Genomic DNA, 18,107 nt, shown 5'->3' with positions numbered 1-18,107 from the left:
TGATGATGTTTCATGTTTGTATAATAAAAGTTTACAATATGAGATTTTTTTAAACACAAGTTCATTTCAGATCAGGACCCAAGAATACAAAAATAGTGTTTCCTCTTCCCTCAGATGATGTAACTGAGTCTCTGGGGTTCATTCAATAAATGCATTGAAGACCAGGTACATAAAAATGTGTGTTTATGTATCATGGTAATATGGTAATACAATGAAAAGGACAAATGGTTTAATAAGCCTTTTGCCAAGACTGTAAAAAAAGAGAACGTCATTGTAAAAGAGGTTAAATTTCAAGCCAGTAAGGATAAGTTAAAAATCTTTAAGAAGAGATTCGGGCTGTATAATACAACTTGAGCGTAAATATGTATGCTGTAAGCATTGACTGAGTTTTCTGTACGTACCAGATAGTGTTCTGAATTCTTCTCTTCTTTACCTCATTTTATCCTCAGCCCAGCTCTGTCAGGTAGACATTATGCTTCTCATTTTATGATGAAAAACGGAGCCTTATGTGGTTCTCCTAAGGTCATGTCGCTAGTAAGTGGAAGAGCTGAGATGTGAATTGTTGCGTTTGCCCCTGGAGCCCAGGCCCTTAACTGCTCTGCTGCAGGCATCAGAGTATAACTGTGTAAGTGTGTTGCCTCTGAAATAGTTGACAGAGGTGAGTCAGCAGTGATGTCTTACAGAAAATGTGTCAAATGAGGTTAATCTGCATTTCTTTAAAAGGGTAATTCTAGTACTTCCATTTATTGTTTTAATTTTGTATTAATTTTATTTTAATTTTGTATTGATTTTTCCCAGTCCTGTGTTTTCTCTAAGACCTTGATCATGCCAAATGCTCTTCTTCATTGATATCCTTATTACAATAACTGTTGAATTGACCAAAAAGTTTGTTTGGGTTTTTCTGCAAGGTGTTATGGAAAAACCCGAACAAACTTTTTGACCAACCCAGTACTTTCCACCCCTCACAAAGGTTGATGAGTGGTTACTGTGGAGTTACTTTCATAATGATGGTATTTTGAATGGAGACCCTCAGAACTGGGGAAGACGTTAGAGGTGATCTATTTTAAAGCAGAGACATTACTTGGTCAACAAAGGTCTGTCTAGTCAAGGCTATGGTTTTTCCAGTAGTCATGTATGGATGTGAGAGTTGGACTATAAAGAAAGCTGAGTGCAGAAGAATTGTTGCTTTTGAACTGTGGTGTTGGAGAAGACTCTTGAGAGTCCCTTGGACTGCAAGGAGATCCAACCAGTCCATCCTAAAGGAGATCAGTCCTGGGTGTTCATTGGAAGGACTGATGTTGAAGCTGAAATTCCAATACTTTGGCCACCTGATGTGAAGAGCTGGCTCATTTGAAAAGACCCTGATGTTGGGAAAGATTGAAGGCAGGAGGAGAAGGGGATGACAGAGGATGAGATGGTTAGATGGTATCACCAACTCAATGGACATGAGTTTGGGTAGACTCCAGGAGTTGGTGATGGACAGGGAGGCCTGGCGTGCTGTGGTTCATGGGGTCACAAAGAGTCGGACACGACTGAGCGATTGAACTGAACTGATTTTAGTCGTTTTCAAACTGCTCTATAGGGATGTCTTTTCAAATAAAAACTTTACACTTTTAGGCATATATAAATCAGAAAAAAAGAGAGTTCCCTTATTAAAGTGAGGTAGGGGGCCCGGAGGGCTTCCTAGGTGGCATTAGTGGTAAAGAATCCACCTGCCAGGGCAGGAGACATAGATAGGTGGGTTCAATCCCTGGATTGGGGAGGTTCCCTGGAGGAGGGCATGGCAACTCATGCCAGTATTCTTGCCTGGAGAATCCCATGTACAGAGAGGAGTCTGGCAGGCTGCAGTCCATGGGATCACAAAGAGTCAGACACGACTGGAGTGACTTAGCATGCACGCATTCTGGGGACCTGGATCTTTACCCTCTCAGCTGCCTTCTTCTTGAAGAAATCACTGATTTACTTCCATTGATGCCCAGAGCTGCTTTCTGGGAACTGGGTGGAGGCAGACCAGTAATCTAGTTTACGTGATTCAAGAAAGGCATAGAGGATCTAACGTCTATAATGATAACTGAAGGTGTATTTGGAGTCAGCTGGGATTGATTGAGACACATTCCAGGCAGAGTGATTAATATGTGTAAAGTTCTGGAGACAGGAGAGCGTGGTCCATGTGAGGTCCCCCTGGGGATGGACACCGAGCATCACTGGGGCAGAGAGCCGGGGACGATGGAGATAAGGCTGGACAGCGGGGGTCAGGGCCTGACCCTGAGGTTTTGAGCTTAATGTATTAAATGGTTTTAAGCAGGGCATTGAGTGGTAGGTTCCTGCTTTTCAAAACCCACTGTGGCAGAGTAGAGAAAGTTTAGAAATGGCAGGAATGGTTGGAAGGGTTATGGATTGGTGTGGCGGTGGCCAGAGTGTCTGTTTGAGGAAGACTTGTAGAGAGAAATTTACAGAAACGTTGGATGTTAGATTCCAGGGTGAAGGAGGAGAAGGTTTCTGGCTTGAGCAACTAGGTGGTGCCGTTTACTACGATGGGAGAAGCAGAAGGCACAAGGATGGAGGAAGATGATGCCTTCTGTTGTGGGCCTGTGGGGTTAGCTTGCTGTGGGCTGTGCAGTGGTACACGTAGCAGGCAATTGGATGTAGCCCTCGGCAGCTTCAGCAGCACTGGACTCGAGCTGACCTTGGACCTCCTCCATCCCGTGACTGTCACCGCAGGGAACCAGGCTGGTCCTCCCCCAGTTTGGGCAACCTGTCCGCTTTCAGCCGTTGCGCCTTACAGAGCTATTTCCCACTGTGGCTTTTGTTTCTCCATCCATTCACATGGTTTCACCCTCAAAGTCTCTCTCTCTACAGTCTGTTCTATTCTTACTTTTTTCCGTGTTTGGAACCGCATGCAGACTTCTGAAGTTCCTTTTGTCCGTGTGCCTTGCTTTTACACTTTCCTTGGTAATTTCAGTGTCACCTCGAGTGGTGCTTTCTCCTTGGACTCCCTCTCCTTCAGGCCTCTGTTCCTCCCCTTCCCTCAGCCATTTCCTGTCACGCTCACTGCTTAGATCTTGTCACCAGGATGGGTACCCCGTCCACCATCTCAATTGTGAGGCTTCCTCCTTCCAACACTGCCTTCTCTTCTTCCCTGCTCACCCTTCCCTAGTAAGTAGTCTTCGCTTACAATCAACTGATCCTACTTTTCTCAGCCCCTCACACCCTCACTTCTTTCCATGTGTGAATGGAATTTCAGTGTGTGAATTTGTCATTTGTTAAAGTCACTCTTTTTACTACACTCAACTCCATTGCCCTTCTCTGCCTTGATTAGACTTGTTTTGCACAGCTCCAAATTAAGGAGGCTTCACCTCTGCCTTCTCTCTTCCTGGAAAGGTGTATTGAGTTGTGTTCACTGGGCTCACTTCAGAGTCATGACCACTGGCCTCAGATAAGCCATTAATCCTGACCACAAAGCATCTTCCATTTTCTTAGTTCCTTCATTCTCCTGGTTGATGAATATTTTATATTTTCCCCTCTCTCTAAGCTTCTGGGACTGCCTCCCTTTGCTGATTTTGTGTCCTATTTTGCTGTGAACTCTGTGAACTTAGAACTCCTTTGAAGAGCTCTTCCACTGAAATGGATGCCCGCCCCTTCCTCAGCGCCAGTGCCCCGCCTTCCCTCCACTGCCCTGCGGACCGCAGCGGCCAGCCTCTGTCCAGCTGTTTCCATCCCCTCTTCGCCTTCCCTCCTTACTTCTCCCGGATGTCACACAAGTAGTTCGTCTTTTTCTTTCTCATTGACACCTGTTTTTCCCTTTCTACTGGACGACTCCCCTCAGTGTACAGAACACTCTTAATTTCATCCATATTAAAAAAAAAAATACCACCGCCATCACCAGTGAAAGAACCCTGTCTTCCCTTTAGTCTGCTGCCCATGTTTCGTTTCTCATACGTAGCAGAAATTCTTTAAGAAGCTCCTGTATTCAGGCCTCCCGCATATTCAGGGCCCTGTCTCCTTCCCCCTGTTCTCATCGGGGCCCAGGGCTCCCGGCTCCTTCCTCCTGTTCTCATCGGGGCCTCGCCTCCACCGTCCGCTGCGTGTTCTGTGAGGGTCGTCGTGGTCTCGGTGCACCACCTCCACCGTATATTCAGGGCTCCCGTCCCCTTCCTCCTGTCCTCGTTGGGGCCCAGGGCCCCGTCTCCTTCCTCCTGCTCTTAGCGGGCCCTCCCCTCCACCCTCCGCTGCGTGTTCTGTGAGGGTCATCGTGGTCTCAGAGCGCCGCCTCCAGCGTCAGTTCTCCGTCTTCCTGTTCTTTCCTGGCGGCAGCGTCTGATGTGGCCGTTCACCTTCCCCTCTGTGATACGCTTGCTCTACTTGGCTCAATAACCTCACACCTACTTGCTTTTTCTCCCACCCCACTGGCTTTTCCATTTTTAGCTTCCTTTGCCAGATTTCCTCATTTCCTGGACTTTTTGTTGTTAGAGTTCTCTGGAGCTCAGTATTTTCTTTTTTTCCTTAAAAATTTTCTTTTTTATCAAAGCATAAATTTATTTAATTTGATTTACAGTGTTGTGTTAATTTCTGCTGTACAACAAAGTGACTCAGCTATACATGTGTGTGTATATGTATATAGTTCCTCTGTCCATGGAATTCTCCAGGCAAGAATACTGGAGTGGGTTATCATTTCCTTCTCCAGGGGATTTTCCTGACCTAGGGGTTGAACCCAGATCCTCCTGCATTGTAGGCAAATTCTTTGCTATCTGAGCCACTAGGGAAGCCCCATATATATGTATGTATGTATCTCTGTGTATCTATCTATCTATCAATAAAGATCTTCATGACCCAGATAACCACAACGGTGTGATCACTCACTTAGAGTCAGACATTCTGGAGTGCGAAGTCAAGTGGGCATTAGGAAGCATCAGTATGAACAAAGCTAGTGGAGGTGATGGAATTCCAGTTGAGCTATTTCAAATCCTGAAAGATAATGCTGTGAAAGTGCTGCACTCAGTATGCCAGCAAATTTGGAAAAGTCATCAGTGGCCACAGGACTGGGAAAGGTCAGCTTTCATTCCAATCCCAAAGAAAGGCAATGCCAAAGAATGTTCAAACTACCATACAATTGCACTCATTTCACATGCTAACAAAGTATTGTTCAAAATCCTCCAATCCCCTAAGCTAGCCTTCAACAATATTTGAACCGAGAACTTCCAGATGTTCAAGCTGGATTTAGAAAAGGTAGAGGAATCGGAGATCAAATTGCCAACATCCATTGTGTCATAGAAAAAGCAAGAGAATTCCAGAAAAACGTCTACTTCTGCTTCATGAGTATGCTAAAGCCTTTGACTGTGTGGATCACAATAAACTGTGGAAAATCCTGAAAGAGATGGGAATACCAGACCACCTGACCTGCCTCCTGAGAAACCTATATGCAGGTCAAGAAGCAACAGTTAGAACTGGATGTGGAACAACAGACTAGTTCAAAATTGGGAAAGGAGTACATCAAGGCTGTATTTTGTCACCCTGCTTATTTAAGTTATATGCAGAGTACATCATGAGAAACGCTGGGCTGGAAGAAGCACAAGCTGGAATCAAGATGGTGGGGAGAAATATCAATAAACTCAGATATGCAGATGACACCACCCTTATGGCATAAAGAGAAGTGGAATTAAAAGAGGCTCTTGATGGGGTGAAAGAGGAGAATGAAAAAGCTGGCTTAAAACTCAACATTCAAAAAAGGAGTATCATGGTATCTGGTCCCATCACTTCATGGTAAATAGATGGGGAAACAGTGGAAACCAAAGTCACTGTGACAGAGACTGCAGCCATGAAATTAAAAGATGCTTGCTCCTTGGAAGAAACGCTATGACAAACCTAGATAGTGCATTAAAAAGTAGAGACATTACTTTACCAATAAGGTCCATATAGTTGAGGCTATGATTTCTCCAGTAGTCATGTGTGGATATGATATTTGGACTATAAAGAAGGCTGAGCACCGAAGAATTGATGCTTTTGAACTGTGGTGCTGGTGAAGACTCTTGAGAGTCCCTCGACTGCAAGGAGATCAAACCAGTCCATCCTAAAGGAAATCAACTCTGAATGTTCATTGGAAGGACTGATGCTGAAGCTCCGATACTTTGGCCACCTGATGCAAAGAGCTGACTCATTGGAAAAGACCCTGATGCTGGGAGGGATTGAAGGCAGGAAAAGGGGACAACAGAGGATGAGATGGCTGGATGGCATCACTGACTGGATGGACATGAGTTTGAGCAAGCTCCAGGAGGTGGTGAAGGACAGGGAAGCCTGGCGTGCTGCAGTCCGTGGGGTTCCAAAGATTCGGATGCAACTGAGCAACTGAACAGCAGCATATATATTTCTATAAGCCCCATATACACATATCTGTATATATTCTTTTTTATACCCTCTTCTGTTCTGGTTTATCACAGGATATTGAGTATAATTCCCTGTTCTGTGTAGTAGTACTTTGTTGTTTTGTCTATCCTATATATATATCAGTACTGGTTTACATCTGCTAATCCCAAGCTCCCAATCCTTGCCTCCCGTTTGGCAACCACAGGTTTGCTCTCTATTTCAGCAAGTCTATTTCTGTCTCTTAAACATGTTCACTTGTGTCATATTTGAGATTCCATTGAGCTCAACCTTTAGATCTCCTCTCTCTAACCATCTTGTCCAGCCTCAGGACTTTACATGCTATCTATATGTCCGTAAAAACTTCCCAATTTATTGTCTATACCCAGATCTCCTTTGTGAACTCCAGGTTTTTAGTAGCCATTTTAATAGTTGCTTCTGGGGTGTGTGCTGGGCATTTCAAACTGCCAGAGTGGGAGTGATTGACTGGTTTTTGTAAAGTTTCCAAGAATTCATGGGGGAAACAAGGTACATACTCTTTATGGGCCCAGCATTTTATATAGGTATGATACTTTAACCTTATCATATAAATACTAATAGTATATAAATCTTTTTTTTTTTTAAGTAGTGTATTCTCATTGTAGTCTTTTTCTCTAAAGCTTTTGGTTTGACTTAGAATGCTTTCCCATGTGTATCTCCTTGAGTCTCTGGGGTCACGTGACTCTTCCGTTGTATTATAGAGTTGTGTTGTCTTTGGTTTATTTCCTCATTCCTGAGCAACCTCAGTCTGTTCAGGTTGGATATTTCCAGTGGATAGTGTATTTGTGGGGCCCTCACTTTCCTTTTACCTGTTGGTCTTCTACTTCTAGAACAAAATCAGGAAGGAGGGAGAGAGAGTCACTACCCTAATTCTGGGGATTTTTAAGGCATAATTTAGCAAAAAGTTTGAATGGGATTGGCTCTTATTTTGTCTCTTTCTCTGATTTGCGGCCAAGCAGACTATTGGGAATTACAGGTAATTTGTTCCTTGTCTATTAGATTAGGAATTCCTTGAGGATAAGAGTCTTAGCTCATGAACTGCAGTACCCAATGCAGTGCTTTATGTGTGGTGGGCATTCCCCAAATTTGTGCTGGATTAAATGAAATTGAATTGTTGCTTAGCAGTGACAGGACCGGGATTGGATTCGGTCAGGCAACAGTCAGTGAACTGTCCTTTTTTTCTGTTCATGCTGCAGCATTGTGGGTGCCCGTGTTTGCATTCTGCATTAGCCCGTCTTGGAGTGTGTGGGTATTGCAGACGGGTTTCTAGTGGGGTGTGTGGCTATTGTGGGCCTTCATACACAGCATTTCACCACCGATTGCATGTTTCATGTGAAGTTACCTTGTTGTCTTTCCTGGTTTCAGTCTTTGCTGGTTTTTTATTCCTTATGTTGGAAAAGCAGTCAGGTTAACACTGTGACAATAGGAAATACTTCTTAAACTGCAAAATGGAGCCTGGCCTTGCATTTGACCTGTGTACATGTAAATCAAGAGCATGCACTTCACTGTCACATGAGTTTAGATCAGATTTGATTGCATGTAACAGAAAAACTCAAAATATAATAACATACGTTAAACAGTGTAGAAGATGAGTTTCTTCTCTTTGTTAGCAAGCCTGAAGGTGATCAGGTCAGAGCTGATACACTTCTTGGTGTCAGTCATGCCCCCTCTTGTGCATTTACCTTGCTAGTCACCTGAAGGCAATCTGCCGACTCACATGTGCCATGTAGCCTTGTCTCTTGTAGTAGGAACGCTTTCCAGAGGAAGCACACGCTGGTTTTGCTCACATACCATTGACCTTGATGGAGTTGTGTGGTTATATCTAGCTGCAAGGGGAGCTGGGAGGTACTGGGACAAGGAAATGTCTGGGAACAAAAGAGAGCAATCCTGGACTTACGTGGTGGTTCCGTGGTCAAGAATCTGCCTTGCAGTGAAGGGAGTGACTTCGATCCCTGGTCAGAGAGCTAAGATCCCACATGCTGTGTGGTGTGGCAAAGAAAAAGAAAAAGATCAACACTGCATTTGCTGAAAATAAGAAAAATGATTATTTAAAAAGAAAAGAGCAATCCATGTGTTGTTCTAATATTAATACTTGGGAAATCTCTTGCTAAGAATGAAGGGGAGAATAGCTGGTGGGTTGGTTTCCAACTTGCTGTTACTGCTTTGGTTATCAGTGGTTAGGAGGGTGTGTGGTTCATTTTCCCTCTGTTCACTGAAAGCTTACTTTAACTGCTTTAGATAAGAGGTAGTTAAGAACACATATGTTAAGAACAACATTAGCAAAGTGAAAAGACAATCCACAGAATGGGAGAAAATTCTTGGAAATGACATATCTGTAAAGGCAGTGGTCCCCACCAGGGACTGGTTTTGTGGAAGACAATTTATCTATGAGCTTGGGATTGTGGGGATGGCTTCAGGATGATTCATGTACATTGCATTTATTGTGCACTTTATTTCTAATCTATTGCTGCTGCTGATCTGGCAAGAGTACCGGTCCACAGCCCAGAAGTTGGAATCTCCTGCGATAAGAGACTTGTATCCAGAATATATAAAGAACTCCTAACTCAATAATAAAGAACAAATAACCCAATTAAAATGGGTAAAAGTTCTAAATGAGACATTTCTTCAAAGAAAATATACAAGTGGTTGATAAGCATGGGCTTCCTTGGTAGCTCAGCTGGTAAAGAATCCACCTGCAATGCAGGAGACCCAGTTCAGTTCCTGGGTCGGGAAGATCCGCTGGAGAAGGGATAGGCTACCCACTCCAGTATTGTTGGGCTTCCCTGTGGCTCAGCTGGTAAAGAATTCACCTGCAATGTGGGAGACCTGGGTTCAGTCCCTGGGTGGGGAATATCCCCTGGAGGAGGGAAAGGCTACCCACTCTAGTATTCTCACCTGGAGAATTCCATGGACGGTATAGTCCATGGGGTCACAGTTGGACATGTCTGAGCGACTTTCATTAATAAGCACATCAAAAGATGCTTAACATCATTAGCTAGTAGGGAAATGCAAACCTAAACCACAGTAAGATATCACCCACTAGGGTAACTATAACTGCTGCTGCTGCTAAGTCGCTTCAGTCGTGTCCGACTCTGTGTGGCCCCGTAGATGGCAGCCCACCAGGCTCCCCCCATCCCTGGGACTTTCCAGGCAAGAACACTAGAGTGGGTTGCCATTTCCTTCTCCAACACATGAAAGTGGAAAGTGAAAGTGAAGTCGCTTAGCGACCCCATGGACTGCAGCCTACCAGGCTCCTCCATCCAGGGGATTTTCCAGGCAAGAGTACTGGAGTGGGTTGACATTGCCTTCTCCCAACTATAAGTGAAAAGTCAAATAATAACAAGTGTTGGTGATGACGTGGAGAAATAGGAACTCTTACATACTGATGGTGGAAATTTGAAATGGTATAGCTGTTTTGTCACTTCCACTGTATAATCATAAGGGATTTGATTTAGGTTATACCTGAATGGCCTAGTGGTTTTCCCTACTTTTTTCAATTTAAGTCTGAATTTTGTAGTAAGGAGTTCATAATCTGAGCCACAGTCAATTCCTGGTCTTTTTTTTTTTTTTTTGCTTATGGTATAGAGCTTCTCCATCTTTGGCTGCAAAGAATATAATCAATCTGATTTTGGTATTGACTGTCTGGTGATGTCCATGTGTAGAGTTGTCTCTTGTGTTGTTGCAAGAGGGTGTTTGCTATGACCAGTGCATTCTTTTGGCAAAACTCTGTTAGCCTTTGTCCTGCTTCATTTCATACACCAAGGCCAAGCTTGCCTGTTACTCCAGATATCTCTTGACCTCCTACTTTTGCATTCCAGTCCCCCACGATGAAAAAGACATCCTTTTTTTGGTATTACTGCTAGAAGGTCTTGTAAGTCTTCATAGAACCATTCAAGTTCAGCTGCTTTGGCATTAGTGGTTGGGGCATAGACTTGGATTACTGTGATATTGAATGATTTGCCTTGGAAATGAACAGCGATCATCCTGTCGTTTTTGAGATTGAAACCAAGTACTGCATTTTGGACTCTTTTGTTGACTATGAGGGCTACTCCATTTCTTCTAAGGGGTTCTTGCCTACAATAGTAGATATAATGGTCATCAATTAAATTCACGCTGTCTTGTCCATTTTAGTTAATTGATTCCTAAGATGTCCGTGTTCACTCTTGCCATCTCCTGTTTGACCATTTCCAATTTACCTTGATTCATGGACCTGACATTCCAGATTTCTGCTCAATATTGTTCTTTACAGCATCGAACTTTACTTTCAGCACCAGTCACATTCACAACTGGGTGTTGTTTCCACTTTGTCTCAGCCTCTTCATTTCTTCTGGAGCCATTTCTACGCTCTTCTCCAGTAGCATATTGGACACCTACCGACCTGGGAAGTTCATCTTTGAGTGCAGGCACAATGAAGGACAGAAATGGTATGGACCTAACAGAAACAGAAGTACTGAGAAGAGGTGGCAAGAATACACAGAACTATACAAAAACATCTTAATGACCTGGATAACCAAAATGGTGTGATCACTCACCTAGAGCCAGACATCCTTGAGTGCGAAGTCAGGTGGGCCTTAGGAAGCATCATTGTGAACAAAGCTAGTGGAGGTGATGGAATTCCAGCTGAACTATTTAAAATCCTAACAGATGATACTGTTAGTGTGCTGCTCTGAATAAGCCAGCAAATTTGGAAGACTCAGCAGTGGCCACAGGTCTGTAGAAGGTCAGTTTTCATTCCAGTCTCAAAGAAAGGCAATGCCAAAGAATGTTCAAACTATTGCACAATTGTACTCATTTCATGTGCTAGCAAAGTAATGCTCACAATCCTTCAGGCTAGGGTTCAACAGTGTGTGAACCGAGAACTTCCCAATGTACAAGCTGGATTTAGAAAAGGCAGAGGAACCAGAGATTGTATTGCCAACATCTCTTGGATCATAAAAAAGGCTAGAGAATTCCAGAAAAACATCTGCTTTATTGACTATGCTAAAGCCTTTGACTGTGTGGATCACAAGAAACTGGAAAATTCTTAAAGAGATGGGAATACCAGACCACCTTAACTGCCTCCTGAGAACCTGTATGCAGGTCAAGAAGCAACAGTTAGAACTGGATGTGGAACAATGGACTGGTTCAGAATCGGGAAAGGAGTATGTCAAGGCTGCATAGTGTCACCCTGCTTATTTAACTTATATGCAGAGTACATCATGCGAAATGCTGATGCACAAACTGGAATCAAGATTGCCGGGAGAAATATCAATAACCTTATGTATGCAGATGATTCTATTCTTATGGGAGAAAGAGAAGAGGAACTGAAGAGCCTCTTGTTGAGGTGAAAAAGGAGACGGAAAAACTGGCTTAAAACTCAACACTCAAATAATGAAGATCATGGCATTTGGTCCCATCACTTCATGGCAAATAGATGGGGAAGCAATGGAAACAGTGACAGACTTTCTTGTCTTGGGCTCCAAAATCACTGCAGATGGTGACTGCAGCCGTGAAATTAAAAGATGCTTCCTTCTTGGAAGAAAAGCTATGACCAACCTAGACAGCCTATTAAAAAGCAGAGACATTACTTTGCCAACAAAGTCCATCTAGTCAAGGCTATGGTTTTTCCAGTTGTCATGTATGGATGTGAGAGCTGGATAATGGAAAAGGTTAAGCCCAGAAGAATTGAGACCTTCAAACTGTGGTGCTGGAGAAAACTCTTGAGAGTCCTTTGGACTGCAAGGAGATCAAACCAGTCAATTGTAAAGGAAACCAGTCCTGAATATTCTTTGGAAGGACAGATGGTGAAGCTGAAGATCCAAAACTTTGGCCACCTAATGCTAAGAGCCTACTAATTGGAAAAGACCCTGATGCTAGGAATGGTTGAAGACAGGAGGAAAAGGGGGTGACAGAGGATGAGATGGTTAGATGGCATCACTGACTCAATGGATGTGAGTTTGGGCAGTCTCTTGGAGTTGGTGAAGGACAGAGAAGCCTGGTGTGCTGCAGTCCATGGGGTCACCAAGAATTGGGCATGACTGAGTGAACTGTAGAACAACAACAAATAGCTGTTTTGAAACTTGTTAGCTCTTTCAAAAATTAAAGTTACATGACCTGGAAAATTCTTTTCCTAGCAATATAAAAAAGAGAAATGAAAACCTAATGTCTAACTAAAAACTTGCACATGAATATTCATAGAAACATTATTCATAATAGCCAAAAAGTAGAAATGATGGAAATACCCATCAACTGATTGATAGATAAAGGTGGTATAGCCATGTGATAAAATACAGTTTGACAGTAAACAGAAATGAGGAGCTAATACATGCTGTGTTTTGTTTTTAGGCAAATTTAATTTAGAGCCTGAGACTGTCTTTGCTTATATTTTATTTAACACAGGTTCATTGTGGGAATAATTTCACAAGCAGTAGCATGTAGGACATGGCAACCCACTCCAGTGTTCTTGCCTGGAGAATCCCAGGGATGGGGGAGCCTGGTGGGCTGCCGTCTATGGGGTTGCACAGAGTCGGACACGACTGAAGTGACTTAGCAGCAGCAGCATGTAGGACGCATAATGTCTCTTTACACATACTGTCTCTAATAGCGTACATGTTGTCTCTTAGCAAATTAATACAGAAATAACATAATCCAAACCAGTGACAGATTAACTCAACTAGCATTCCAGGCAAGGGAAGATGAAGGGAATACATATAGTTGAGGGGTACCTTTTTACAGGTCGGCTCTTGGAAGGAGACAGCTTGACCCATTGAGAGCAAATGTGGAAAGTACTTGGTTCCTAGGGAATGAAGGTGCTGGTGTGGATGGACAAGATCTTCTTTTTGGGGCTGCTGTTAGGTTTTTGCCTCTGCTGGTAAGAGTCCCCTTCACCACTGCTGGCGTTAATGCCCCAGGGGCTTCAGAGAGTTGCTTAGGTCAGTGGAGGGTAGCCTTGCCCAGACCTCACAAACCGCGTGTTGAGTTTGAATCCCCACCATCCCACGGTTCCTTCTTCATGTGTTCTTACTGACAAGCCCCCAGCAGTGCCCTTCACTACTTGAACTACTGAGTGCTTTTGGTATCCACAGATGTGGTTGATGCCCTCCAGATTCACAATTTCACTTTTTCTTTAATTAAAAAAAATTTTCTTGGAGTATAATTGATATGCACTCTTGTTAGTTTCTGCTGTACAGCAGAATGAATCTATTACACATGTATTACATGCATCCACTCTGTAAGATTCTTTTCCCATATAGGTCATTACAGAGTATTGAGTAGTGAGTGTTCCCTGTGCTGTACAATAGGTTCTTCTTAGTTATCTATTTTAATTTAAATTTTTAATTGGAGGATAATTGCTTTACAGTGTTGTGTTGGCTTCTGCTGTTTAACAAAGTGAATCACCTCTACACCAGGGGTCTCTCCCAGAGCAGTATATCTCCCAACTTCACTCTTAAAAACTTTATTTTTGTCATGAACAAGAAGTTTTGAAATTATACCGAACCACTACCATGTGGATGAACCTTGAAAGCAGTCTGCTGAGTGAAACCAGCCAGTCATGAAAGACTGCATACCAGATGATTCCATTTATATGACACATCGGAAACAGCGAAATCTGTATAGGTAGAAAGTAGAGTAGTCATTGTCCAGGGCTGAGTATTTGGAGGGAAATAAAGATTAATGGATAATGGGTGTGGGTTTTTTCTTTTTTGTAGGTGGTGATGAAATATTCTAAAATTGATGTTCGTGATTGTCGTACATCTTTGTAACTGTATTAAAAGCTATTAAACTGTATTCTCTAGGTAAATCTTATGGCATGAATTATATCTCAGTAAAGCTTAAAAACGAACAATGCTGAAAATAAATACTATAACTAAAATCAGGCTTTTAAACGGCTATAAACATTCACTGCTTCACGCCCAGCCACACATCAACTCTCATCGGCTATGAAATGGTCACGTCACTGGTATTAGGTTGGAGAAGAGCATTTTGTATAGTTAGCTCCCCTGTGGCAAGCTCTAGCCTATCAGGAGAGACAGCTTTCCTTCCTGGAGGGTGAAATATCACCTCCCGCCCACACACAATTTTGTTATATAATGTGCTTTTCATTTTCACCGGCATGCTTGCCATATGCTTCACTGTGCTGTGACCCCATACCCTTGCTTGGTAAATAATTACCATTCTGTGCCCTTCTCCCCCACGGCGCATTCAGGCAGCACTTAAAGAAAGCACTTGCTGTTTTGCTGTCATTAATCTAACGTCTCAGATATATGTGTATATTTGGTTTGATGTTGCCTCATTCCCGGTGTATTGCACCTGAGAGGATGCAGGCAAGATACTTCTTGTTTTTATAATTCACCCACTTATATTTTCATGATGATGATAAGATGAAATCACCCCTGTATCTGAAGCAATATGCATTTATACCAGAGACTTTATTTAGCATCTGTGTGCATGGTAATGTACTCTTTATCACTTCAAACGAGGGAGTTAAGACTATACTGCTTCCAGAAGCCCATTGGACTGAATGATAACAGAGATGTTTCTGTAGCACATCAGTTGGCATAATGTTTGCAAGTATTTTTCTAGTGTGTGTCCCTCAGGGAACTAAACAGACTTTGACTGTGTTTGATGCTGAGGATGGGAGGGACAACCAGAGACTAAAAGATCTAACCTTAAGGGAACTCATAGCCTGGGAGTGTTTGCAAACAAAAAGCAGTTTGGAGCTCTGTCCAAGGTGCTTAGGGAGCTGAGAGGCAGTAGGGAATAGGGCTGTCTGCGAAAGTGTGTACTAGAAAAATTGATTGTTAAATTTAATCTTAAAGATTCGGTCAGTTTGGAAACTCGGAGGAAAAGAGACCCGAGATAAAAGGAATCATAGAAATCTTGGGAGAGCATGTTAAGATAATCCTTGGAGTCTGAGTTTCTCAACAGTGAGTGACTTTGTATCTGGGGACATTTTGATTGTTGCCGGTGAATGAGGACGGCAGCAGGGGTGCAGGCTGTTGCTTCTACTGTTTGGTGAGTGGAGGCCAGAAGTGATGCTAACTGTCCAGCCCAGGGCAGTCCTCCCCAAGAGAGCACCGTCTGATCTAGCCTGTCAGTATGGTCACTGTTGAGAAGCCCTGTTTTAAAGCATTTGAAAAGACAACGCCAAGAGTTGGTGCAATTGAATGGAGTTGTACTGTTTTCCTTTACATGTTTACAGGAATGTATTCATGAGGTGTACATTTCAATTACAAAAAGTGTAACAGCAGCATAATTGGTTATAGTGCAGGGGATGCATAAAGACACTGTGCATCATTTAGTAATTCTGCTCAGATACCAGTAGAGAGAAGAGGAATGGAAGTAACTTTTAAAGAATTTTGTAGAATTGGTAGAAAATGGAGTGGGCAGAATTATAGGCAGCATTTCTTGCGTATAGGCTTCAGTGTTTTTCATAGAATGTACGATTTTTTTTTTTTTACCCTAAGGATGGTACTGTTAATAGTGGCATGCTGAAAGCTACATTTTGTACTGGTTCCAATATTTAAATGGAAATCTGAATTGACATTCATCTGAATTTATTCATGGAAATGCATGCTGAAGGACACTGGAGTGTGGATCGTTGAAAAGGTTTTTAGGTTTGTAAATAAAGTTGTAAAGAACAATTGTATACAAGGGTTTTTGTAGACACATGTTTTCATTTCCCTTGGATAGATATCTCTGAGTGGGATTGCTGGGTCTGTGGGCTCTGTGTGTGTATGACTTAAGAAAACTGAGAGTTTCTTCCTACCAGCCATGTATGAGAATTCCAGTCTCTCTATCCTCTTACCAACCTTTGATTGTGTTTGTGTTTTTCCTTTAATTTTTTTTGTGTGTGTGTAATAAAGTTTTATTGAAGTATAAAGGAGATAGAGAAAGCTTCTGACACAGACATCAGAAGAGGGCAGAAAGAGTACCCACTTGCTAGTGTTAACAATGAGGTTATATAATCCAAAGAATGTCTGGAGGTTGTAAAGACCTCATCAGACCTACTCCCATAATTTACATTTTAAGATAACACTGTCCTCAGGCAAGATACATCCATGTAAAGACCAGGTTTACTCCCATAATTTACATTTTAAGATAACAGAAGGTTGAATCCAAAGACTGTCCTTAGGCAGGATATATTATTGTTATATAATCTTAAGTAATGTGGAGAAAGAAAAAAGTTTGTCCTTTCTTCCTCCTTGTGAATTCCAGACCCCTTTCTCCTTGGGGACCCCTAGACTCCCTATCAACCTGCCTAGGAACTGACTCTCTCATTCCCCCCTTTTCTTTTAGGAGAATTTTGTTGCCTAGGGAAAAGGGGCGTCGTTCTCGTTCTATGACTACTTCCGAGCTGACAAGGGGTGTTGTCCCTAAATTGGTGAGGCAACATATTCTCCCAATCCTTATATTGAGGATATATTATCCAGGGGCCCCAAACGTGTTTTTCCTTTAAGCTGGTCATGACTAGTGATGATGATTGAATGCTGTTCCATATGGTTTCTGGCCATTTATATTTCTAACATTATGAAGTGCCTATTAAAATCTTTTTTTTTTTTCTCCATGTAAAATATTTTGTTGGTCTTTTTGTTATTGAATTGTAGGATTTTAAGTTTTCTGGATACTAATCAACCATATTGTGAATATATTAATGTGAATATTTTCTGGGCTCTATGGTTTGCCTCTTCATTTTAACAGTGTCCTTTGATGAGAAAAACATTCTTATTTTGATGAAATTAATTTATCAGTTTCTCGCTTAGTCTCATCCTTTGGTTTGTCTGTCCTTTTTGCCAGTTCTGTAGTACTGTTATTACTGTAGCTTTATAGTAAGTCTTGAAGCCAAGTGGTATGATTCCGCTGGTCTTTTTCCAAATTTGTTTTTGCCATTCTAGATCCTTTCATATAAATGTTGCAATCAGTATAAATTTGTAGGAATTATTTTAAGTATTCTGGATACTAAGCCTTCATCAGAATCCTTCATCCAAAAACCTACAGGCCAATATTATCAATATGGAACCATAATAATTCACATGTCTGACTTTCTATTTATTTAGTCTTAAATTTCAGCAGTGTTTTGTAGTTTTTAATATCAGACCATGGATATCTTTTGTTAAATTTCCCTAAGTATTTTATGCATCTGGGTGCTATTCTTAAGTGTGTTTTATTTTTCATTTTATTTTCCCAATAAACTGTTAGTATATAAAAATGCAGTGCCCTATAATATTGCTGAGTTGATTTATTGCTTCCTATAGTTTCTTTAAGGATTTTTCTTTTGTATACAGTGGTATCATGTGTGAAAAAGACAGCTTTCTTTCTTTCCAATCTGAATGCCTTTTATGTCTTTTACTTGTCTTTCTGCACTGCCAAGACCTCCAACAATATGTTGAATAGAAGTGGTGATAATTGGGCATTTTGTCCTGTTCTCATCTTAAGGGGAAAAGCATTCATTATTCACTGTAAAGGATGAAATTTGGTTTAAGGCTATAGATGCCTTTTATATTGAGGAGATTTTTTTTTTTGTCTGTTCCTAGTTTTAATCATAAATAGATGTTGACTTTTGAAAAAAATGTCGGTATCTGTTGAAATGATCATGAAATATTTTTCTCAAATCTGTTAGTAGGTGAATTGCATTGAATTTTCGAAGTTGAACTAACCTTGCATTTCTGAGATGAACTCTACTTGGTAGTGATGTATTAACTTCTTTGGATATTGCTAATAATTTTTATGCT

General features: G+C 41.8%; 1 protein-coding gene across 9 annotated transcripts in view; it reads left to right on the top strand.

Annotated features, from left to right (window-relative positions):
• ARHGAP10 (Rho GTPase activating protein 10) overlaps nucleotides 1–18,107 on the top strand; it is a 375,184-nt gene that overhangs the window by 172,373 nt on the left and 184,704 nt on the right. The window lies entirely within an intron of this gene.

Source organism: Bos indicus, chromosome 17 (genome assembly GCF_029378745.1).
Source record: "Bos indicus isolate NIAB-ARS_2022 breed Sahiwal x Tharparkar chromosome 17, NIAB-ARS_B.indTharparkar_mat_pri_1.0, whole genome shotgun sequence".
Lineage (NCBI taxonomy): Eukaryota > Metazoa > Chordata > Mammalia > Artiodactyla > Bovidae > Bos > Bos indicus.
This window is presented reverse-complemented; position numbering and strand designations above follow the sequence as displayed.